Here is a 10,915-nt window from a genome sequence, read left to right as displayed (position 1 = left end):
TGTGTTTGTGAACACACAAATACAGCGATAATTCAGCTAGCAGGCAAAGTTAGCTCGAGGGCATAATGACCTCTTTTCCTAACGCTGCTATACATTCTCCTACTACTTTCCAATTGTGCATTATTTGCTTTATACGTTCTCTCTGTCCTTCGTTTTCGTAGATGTTACTGCGTTTCTGACAAACGTATACGTGTATACGTATGTATATGCACATATATACGCGTAGGTACATATGTATGTAGGCGCATAGATATATGTATATATTTAAGTATATAGATATGTTTATATATATATATATATAGAGAGAGAGACCACTAAGAATGTAAATAAGACATCATATGCCCATTCCTATTTCCTTTTTTGTATTTTTTTTTTTTTTGGTATTCTTTTTGATTCATTGTATATATGAATATTCACTGTATATAACTGAATGCACCTTTCCCTACTCTGCACCTTCTTGTATGAGCCGATGTGACGAGTGAATTTCTCCATTGTGAGATCAATAAAGACTATCTTATCTTATCTTATCTTATCTTATCTTGACTTAAACCTTCCTGGAGGGGGCCATCGGCTGGTCTAGCTGCCAATTTCAGTTCTCTGTTCATAGATGACACACGTGTCCCTGATTACATGTTTAGCTTTAGGGTGCAACTAAAAGAGCTACTACCACATTTAACTCTTTGGCATGTTCTTTAACACAGAAAGTACTCCAGTGTGTGGAAAGTCTTCTCGGGAAACCCTGAGTCCTGTCATTCATGTGGATGTTACTTTGGCTGGCCTCTTTTCCGCAGGATAATGCACTTTACCACGTAGCACAATTTCCCCATATTTCAATCCAAATAAACATATGAGGGATGTGCTGGAAAAATTGGCTGATTCATGGAGACCCCATTTCATAACTTACAGAACTTAAAGGAGCTAGTGCAGACATCTAGGTTGTTTTGCAGATACAGCAGAACACCTTCAGGGGTCTAGTAAAATCCATGCCTAGAGGCTGCAGCTATAGAAAAAAACAACACTTTATTTGGCAAATGGTCATGATATTAATCCTGATTTGCATTTATGTTAATTTTTTTCTTTATCTAAATTTCTTGCGCTAATTAAAACACTTGGGTTGATGTTATTTGGAATGGTCTTGGGAACATCTCACGGGTTTTCAAAAAACTTTATTTTGAATATTGGTAGCAAACCTCTTGCCACCTTTAGAAACGGTTCTTATTAAATTGATCTCAAATGTGACACAAAACAGCAAATGGACCACCAGAACACACATGAGACATGACTCTTATAGTGTGAAGAACACAAAATACTAAACATAAAATGTGCGAAACATGAATCCGAACATCTTTTTTAAAATGGCGTTAACAAAATGAATCAGGTAATATATTTTCTAAAAAAAAAATACTATTACAAAACACTACATTTTACTACTAACCATGCAGAATGTGACGTTTTCTTTTGCGTTCACTTTTCATCATGAGACTGTACAAAAATAGATATCAAGAGGTAAAATAATATTTTCTTTAAAACATATCTGATTAGTCTGAGTTTTCAAATTTTGTACATACAAATGTTTTTTTAAAAATACTCACCTGTATACTGTGACTTTCTCTTGCATTGTTTACATTTCAATTGTTTTACCACTGCTGCACCTTATACTGTATTTTAAATCTACTGCAAATTACAAGCTGTATTCTTGCACAAATGCCCTTGCACAATCAATTCTGCACATACAAATGGTTTTAAAAATACTCACCTGTAGACTGTGACTTCTCCTGCATTGTCTACATTTAAATTGTTTACTTTTAAATCACTGCTGCACCTTATACTGTAATTTAATTTTTACTGCAATCTACAAGCTGTATGCAACAAAATTTTGTTCTGTACGCACTCTGTGCATACAAAATGACAAATAAAGTTGTCTAAGTCTAAGTCTAAGTCATTAATGGTTTGGATTTGTCTATAACGGCACGTCAAGTGAAAATAACAGCACTCTTCTTTTGGATAGTTATTTAGTATTTCTTCCACAGTTAATTGTTCATGAAGCTTCCTGGAATAATACAGCATGTTTCACCTGAGTCACTTCTTCACTGAAAACACAACGAACCTCTCTGAGGAGAAACATTATTGGGAAACAGATTGTGATTTTTTTCTGCCCATAAAGCGTCATTTCCCACCAGCTGCAGACACAGTCAGAGGGAGGGCTCAGGTGTGACATGCAGTTACTGTAATTTTGCAGATTACTGCTGTCAATGATGTGCGAGCAACTGTCTGAAAAATCAATTTTAATATTTCTGCAACTTTTAGTAAAAAAAAGGAGTGTGAATCACATTATTTCAAGCCATGATGAGCCAAACTTCTCTGTTTTTGCATCTTATTTGATTTATAGCCATTACTCTTTTTTATATCAAACTCAAGGCCTGCACAAAAAAAAAATACAGTGGTTATTGCTCAATAAAGAAGATTACTTGAGTATTTCAGAGAGTGAGCCTGGAGCAATCGCAGACATAGACACCTACTGTACATCACAGACAAAATGTAATACAGTCCTTCAACACCGCTGCAATAAAGACAGCCTCTGAGAAGGAAATATGAAAAACGACCATGGATGCTCATAAGCTGCTCAGGATGAAACCCATGCAGAAAGAGCTTTGTTGTATTTAAATCTACGCGTTCCAACACTTTTTATGAGTATACTTGATATTCCATTAGCAGATTGTGAATCAAACCATTCTTGAGTTGAGGTATTATTGGGGTTAGGTGCATTTGTTTGCGTGCTTTACAAAGACCTGCTGCCAACCTTCTCTGAGCATATCCTGGAGTAAAAAAAACTGCAAAAAGCAAACGACTTTGCTCTGCATATGAGCAAAATTCATCAGAGCTTTAATTGAATCACTAAATCATGACAATAATCTCCAGTATTAGAGCTCGCCTTCTGCTCTTGGTGGTAAAAATTCAATGCAAAACTTCCATTAAGCACTTTTCTGTGTATAATGAAGCAGCAGTGACATTTGCTCCCTGCTTCGTTTCATCGATGGCATCATTTTATCTGAATTTGCCATTATCCCTTTTATCTTTTCTGTCAGGACCACTGAGGGGTTCAGCATTAGGTGAATGGCTCAAATTGAGCCTTAAATCAGAATGGCTCTCTCTTTAAACTTTCATGCACTATAGTTTCACCTTAAGCTGCTCCAGAGGAGGCAATGTTCAGAGTTTATAATTGTCGGAAAAAATGTTTTAGACTTTTCTTGAATATTTTCCAGAGATCTTGGAGATTTTTTATCCACAGTAGAAGCTAGCACACGAAAATAGAGCCTTTATTTTATTCTCTGATGAAACTAAAAACTAAAGCCCTGGCTGCCAAAGTGTTATTATTATTTTGAAAGGACTTGTTTTGTAATATTCCCATCAAGATTGTTGACTAAAATTAAATCAAAGATCAGCCTGAAGATCACATAATAAAACCTAAGGAAAATAAATTCTGACCATGTTTACAGATTTTACCACAATAATTGAAACTCTTTCTCCCCCTTTCACTTCTTTGTGCAAGGACAAACTTTCAATTTCATCAAATCCTGCCAGAGTGTGAACGATCAATTCCATCTTTGAAGTTTCTAGCATAAAAAAAATAAAGAGCATTCATGCAGAGGTCAGAGTTTGTAAAAGTCTGGCATTTCTGACAAAACAAAAATTCCACGTGGAAGAACTGTGCAAATGTACTTTCTGTTGGGTGTGGTATAGGGCTGGATGATAATTCATTAACAATATATATTGTACATATACACAGATGTGTGGTGCAATAGAAAAAAAGGGTCAGTAAAAAGTTCAACAGAACAGTTTTCCTTCCTTTTGCATTCTAGCCTATCATGTAGGATTAATACTACAGTCATTACATCCTTCCAACCAATCACAAACGCAGTGGGCTCGAGAAAGCCATTTCGAGAAGTCTGCCCCCCACGCTTAGTCTTATCCTCCTAAGCCTTCAACCAGGTCTCCCCAGATGACCCAATCCTCACTTCCTGTCCATCCATCCCTTCAACACTTTCCAACTATAAACCTTTAATCACATGTCTTTGTTGCGTGGTCCGTGCTTGCAAGTGAACTGTTTTTTATGTAAAAACGTAATATTTCATTGCAGAAAGAGGGAAGTGGATTCCTGCCAGGGCCTTTCTGCAATGAGGTTGAATCTACTTATTTATTGGGAGGTATTCCTGCTTCCTCCCACAGTCCAATAATATGCATTTTAGGTTAAATAGGATGTTTGTGTGTTCTTTTATGTGCAGCTGAGTGAGAATTTGTTTTTGTCAATTTTACTAGTAAAGTGATGATTTTGATGCAAAGAGAGGACCTTATTTTTTTGGTCCTCACTTTTTTCTGGGCTAGGAATTAGGTTTAAAACTAAAGTTTCAATTAGGTTTAGGGTGGGGCTAGGGTTAGGCATATACTGGTAAAGGTTAAGGTGAGGGTCAGTGTCAGGCCATAGAAAGGCTTGAAAATGAATGGAAGTCTAAGTCAAGCCATGGTCCTTCCTTTGTACTTTAAACAAGGAATGTGTGTGTGTGTGTGTGTGTTCATACCAGCCCAATCACTATCATCCTGGCGAGGAACAAGTGGATGTAGACAACGTATGGATAACACGTAATCCGCATGTTAGGCTGGTGTTCAGTTTAAAATAATCTGCTTCTTAGATAATCAGAAAACGGTACTATTGTCCCTTTATTAAAAGATTTACAGCCCTTTATTTGGATATTAACAAACAGACATTACAAAGACTCCTGGCCCGTGTTTCAAAATGTCTTTCCACCAGACTGAGGCATCCACAAATGAATAAATTAAGAAACATCTGCACGCACACGCATGCACGTGCACTCCTGTACATGCAGTCGGCAGCAAACCCCATCACAGTGCAATCAGACATCCCCTTCAATCTTTATTACCGCAGCTACACACCACACAATAACACAGACACACGTGAAGTCATGGATCCTTACTCGTTTTTTTCCGCCTCCACTGTTTCATTTTCTCCATTTCTCCTAGTTTTTTCTCCTTACAGGGAAGCAGGAACCTCACCTGGTTTAGAGCTGACAGGACATTTATCAGAGGAACCCATTTTATGTTACGGTAAGATGAAAAGCACAGTGACCTCAGCTCACATAATCTACAATAATGTAGGCTTAAAGAGGCTAGCGGAAGGTTGTTTCTCTGAAACATACAAACATTATTTAATTTTGCTGCTTGTGTTTTGTGTCCAATACACATCAACAGATGATTTTTTTTCTTTCACTTACAAGATGTGTTAATTGGTTTATCCTGAGATCTGTGATTAACAACTGGCAGACTGTGAATATGGTAATAGGAGAGGCTGACTATGTCTGTGGATGTTGTTTGAAAGGTGAAGCAATTTCGTTGCTGCCTTGACTTGAATCCAATGTGAGTAATGTGTTCTTTTGAAGAAGATATATATACAATAACACATACCTGTATTTTCTATCATCATATTTACCTTTCTTGAAACCAAATACATAATATGTAAATGTATTAAATGAATATTTGTCCATTTGTTTAAAAAGGACTCCAGGTTTCTATTGTACAGCTGAGGAAAAGAGTATATCCATGTAGCACTGGCTGAATAATTAAGATCATATCCAACTGGTACCAGTTAAAGTTGAGGCCTGGGAAAATGAAAGCACTTAAAAAATATGGGCCATGAATTAAAACGTGGGCCAAAATAGGTCTTCCAAATGGGCAATGGCCCTGAACAGACAACCAAACTAACATACCATCAAACTAGTTACAAAGCAATTAGTAAATGCTTTTTGGACAACAAAGCTGGTTTGAAAGGCAACTCTTGTAAATACTATAAAACGTATGTAAACTTCTGACGTTGGAGAAAGTAATAAAAAATGTCCTCCATTTTCTCCTTATTCTGGCACTGAGTAAACAGAAATAACGTTGGTAATCCTAAATGGCCGGAAACAGGACGTATTGTGTCTAATTGAAGGTTAGTCAGTGAGGGAAAAAAAAGCTTATGTGTCCTTCTATGGTTCATGTAAACATCTGGCTTCACTATGTGAATATAACCTGACTCTCACCAGATGGATGTCGTTCCGCCGAGCTCCACGCGGCTCCACATCTGGAATCATTGCCACTGGATTTGGACAACAATGGCGGCTCGCAGCGAAGAAGCAAGCGGTAACGTTGAGGCTGCTATTTCATCTGTGTTTTCCGATCTACCGAATATTAATTCTTTAAAAAGAGAACAGAGAGCGGCTTTGAAGGCTTTTGTCAGTGGAAACAATGTTTTCACCCTTCACCTGACCCAGTTTGACAAGAGATTGTAGCATGTCAGTAAAGATGACAGATAAGTGGTTTATCCAATCATATGCAAGGATTTTTGATAAGGCCCCTCCTCCTGAAATATACCTCCAATGGAGCGATCCCAGATGGATGTGTGGAGCTCTGGGGAACGAAATCCATCAGGCAACAGTCAGGATAATGTGAATCCATCGTAAGATTTAAAATTAGTTAAAGAAACATCATTGGCTATAATTGTCTGCTTATACGTGTGTCTGCTTTATACGTGTTTGATACACATCTTTTGTTTGTGAAGTCCAGAGTTAAGAGTTGAGGAAAAAAAGACAGTTCACCAACAAGCTCAGTAGCTCAACCTTTAGACAAACTGGAATTTATTTCTTTAATCAAAAATTTTTAGGCAATAATTCACTTCATACTCCATACAGCACAGTAATACATACCTTTATAATTTGATACATTCATGAGGCAGAAAAAACGTTTTAATTATGCCAGCCTGTACAGTCACATAAAACAGTTTTAAATACTGCCATGAAGAGGAATAAAAGAAAGCACTTCTGTAGGAAATCACAATCCCATAAAACACTGAACTAAAAAGCAAGAAGCTTCTTTTTGCACATTCAGGTATATATAATTATGACAATGTGCTGTATGTAATCATATCCATCTGATAATAAATACGTCGCTGATTTTATACATTACTAGGTCTATGGCACAAACTGATTTAAAGCTTCTGTCTAGGACAAACTTTATTTGTGCGTACACTTGTTCACCCACACACACACACACACACAAAGATTCGCTCACACGCGCTCTAAGGAGCTGAGTAAGGAGAGAGAGAAAGAGAGGAAATTGAGGATATGTGGGAGAGAAAATACAGTTTACTCCTCTGATTGATTTATGATTTGTTATCTTTTTAATATCAGGCTGCAGAAAATATAGATCCCGTATTTTTCTTCTTCATAATGGGAAATATTTCTTGGCAATGACCTCCCCTTCCGCTGTCGTTCCAGTCCTCTCTTAAAGACTTCACCTTGCAGAGGGAGGGGACTGCTGGATGCGACACTTACCACTGTTTTGGTTTCCTAGCATGTCTGCCTCCAGCGTGGCATTAAGGTGCGAGTCCCTCACAAATGTCACATTAACATGAGAGAAACGCTGGATGGAGCCGACACAGAAATGAATGTCACCGCAACGCCGATCAGGCATCAGCTCCTCAGGGCCGAGGCAGAAACAAAGTTTCCACAATTTTACCTTCCTAATGACCACAACCTGCTCATTTAGCAGTATTGATTAAAATAAAGCACATATTTTAGCTCCATTACGTTCTTTGCCGGGAAGAGTGGGGGGTAGTTAAGGAGCTCACTGAGTGATTATTGGTTATTGACCTGCTGGTCATTCATCTCCATTAAATAATGCACAACATCCACTGGCTTCCCCCTTATGGTCTTCAATTATGGGCATCCATTTTCTGTTGGCAAAACATGGAGTAAAATCATTAGTATGCCCATGGCATGAAAGACTCCGAGGTAATCAGTGAAGGAGTAAAAGAGGACACTTGAGAAATTAACTTTGAGGAAGGGCTTTAAGGCATAACGTGCAGGAAAAGAGGAATGGGAGGGAGGGGCGAAGGAGGTGAGAAACAGATGGCAATCGGCAATTCTTCACTCAGTTTGTGATTCTGGAGAAAATCAATTAGTGCGGCATTAAAAAAATGGGAAATGGAGGAACGATAAACCAGTTGCTGTCGATGTGAGCTGCAGAAGGCGGGATGCTGGAAAATTAGGTCTATTGTAGCCAAAAAGATTTTTAAAGATTAACTAAATTAGATTTTTTTTTTCCTGGCAGGTGATAGTTGTTAACTTGTCTCGTATTAATCTAAGGGTAAATACAAGTATTTACGTCTGTAAAAAGAACTTTCTTTTTTATTGTGCTAGCCTTGGTGGCATTTGGCAATAGAATTGTTAAGAATTGTCAAATCAGGTTGCCAGAAACTTCATCACAGCCTACAACTATAATCATGGACATCCTACCTAAAGATTTTAAATCTAAAATGATGCATCAAATAATACATTTTATCTTACTATAGCTTTGTTGGCTTATTACTGTTTTTCCTTTTAAATTTAAACATAAGCTATTAAATATGTGAATATGTTTTATTCGAATGTCAAATGTATAGAAACAATATATTCTCATTAAAATGAAAAACATTATTAAGGACTATGCTTGCACACACTAACAAAACCTTAAATTCTCCGCTCAGTTCATTACCAGAGATGTCCCTGTCAGTTGCACTTTATTTAAAGGTCAACTTCCAAGTTGATTTCCATTTATCTCATAAGTAGGATCTCTGAGCTGGGAATAATACAACATCCAATTTTCTAATGAATGCTTTTGGTGTTTAGGTTACCTACTATAAATAATACAATTTAATAATAAAATATTTCTCTGCTGGGTCTTTTTGGAATTATCCTACCAGGACTACTAGTCCCTGACATATCATGGGGGATATCATGCAAAATCCACAGTTTTAGCCCTTAAATACATTTTGTTCTGTACTTGCAGTACACAAACTTGAATGTAGTCTGTCCAGGAGCTGCGTAGATATCTTTCTATTCTTTTTGGGTCATATTCATGCCATTCAGTTTTCTGTTTTCTCCTACGTTTTTTTTTGAACTATTACGTCACAGTATTTGCAGTGGATCTGCTGACCAAGGTCAAGTACTTGCAGCTCATCAGTCTCACAAATCCGCCATTTTAATTTCTTTGAGTGACTTTGTAGTCCAATCTGAAGAATGCCGAAGCTACAAGTGGTTAAGTCATTGGGTTGTTCATTACACCGTCCCCCTGCATATTACAAAAATGGCCAAAGAGGGTGGTGGGAAGTGGCTCCTCTAAATTTAAAGCGACAGCACCAAAATGAGTCGCTATCACACGGGATAAAAAATATGGGTAAAAAGGAGAACGTGGGGTTAAATTAACAAGGAATTCAGACCAAAACATTGCAGTTTGACATTATATAGATAGGGAAAGCATTAAAAAGAATATGGCCCTTTAAAGACACCAAATCTAATGCTTGAAAATGAGATAACTTTAAAGTGCAGCAAAATAACTACATTTTATGAGAGTTACATGCCTGACATTAGGATTGTGATTGTGCCAACTTAACTTACTCATCATCGATGAGTTCACTGTTTTGGTTGTTTCACTTGATAGTATCCCAACTGGTGTTTCTGCAGGTTTCTTTGTCTGACTTGAAACAGCTACGATGCTCATAAAATTCCTCTCCTGCTTCTGCCGACAATCAACATTCCTGCGGAGCCCTTCGCCAAACATTCAGGCGAATGTTAGCATAACTTACTCTCTATTTTAATACCACTTGTTGATAAATTAACACTAACATTACCGTGTGGTTCCATTTAATTGTGTGAGACAACTCATGGGAAAAGTTGTTCTCTTCTCCTACCTCTAAACTTAGCTTCTTCCTTTTAACGTTTTAATGACAATTATTTTCATTGTTTTTTTTTTTTTTGGCTTAGCTCTGCTCAGTCCCTTTTGTAATAAATAACAGATGTGTCAACATAGGTGAGTTTAGTCAGCTTCTCAGATGCTGATTATATTAAAACTGCCTTGCTATCAAATCCAAGTTGACATCTGAGACCTGACTGCGACATCTCCAGAAGTTGTACAACAGTACTATGTTCACAACTGAGTAACGAAGACACAAACTGGTAGAAGTAAAAATAAATAAATATGGCAACTTTCACAACATTTTATACATGAAGGAGCCATCCTACATGTTGAGCTCTGGGCTTATGAAAAATAGAAGCTGGAGTTTCAAAAGTCAAATTCTTCTAAATTTGTAAGACTTTTAAATACAAATAGAAATATCGTCATGCAGAACTGACAAGACCCCCAGCCCTGATTCCAAAGGTAACGCTCTGACTTGGAAAGTGGAGGTTTCTATCAACCTCTGCAATTAACTTGCATGCAACATAAATTAAAAGTCATGATAGCTGCATAAGTGAAGTGGATTTTTGAATCTTTGAAACTGTGTGTCTCCTCAAAACTTGCATACACATAATGTTGTCCAACCTGTAATAGTAAGCAGATCACTACAGTGCTTGAATCCATGGAAACACAATATAATACAACAATCATGCCCCATGCTGATTTAGGTGTAAAGTAATCTTTTAAATTTACCAACTTCTTTCTTCTGACAGTAATATCACCGTTTGGGAAGGATATGTGGCCTCTCAATGTCAAAGAGTTGGAGCTTAATACCGAAGACATATTGTCAAAATACGAGTGGAAACATTTAAAAAGCTTGTTCAGAAATCATGATGGAAAGACTTTTCTATCAATTAATGAAAAGGGTACCAATTATTCATGACATGTCACTTTTTAAATAAAATGGAAATAGGGTTAATTCTGATTTTTCAATATTCAATTTCAATTCAATTTTATTTTATTTATATAGCGCCAATTCATGAAACATGTCATCTCAAGGCACTTTACAAAGTCAAATTCAATCAGATTATACAGATTGGTCAAAAATGTCCTATATAAGGAAACCAGTTGATTGCATCAAAGTCCCGACAAG

Source organism: Fundulus heteroclitus, chromosome 16 (genome assembly GCF_011125445.2).
Source record: "Fundulus heteroclitus isolate FHET01 chromosome 16, MU-UCD_Fhet_4.1, whole genome shotgun sequence".
Taxonomy (NCBI): domain Eukaryota; kingdom Metazoa; phylum Chordata; class Actinopteri; order Cyprinodontiformes; family Fundulidae; genus Fundulus; species Fundulus heteroclitus.
Note: the sequence above shows the minus strand (reverse complement) of the source record.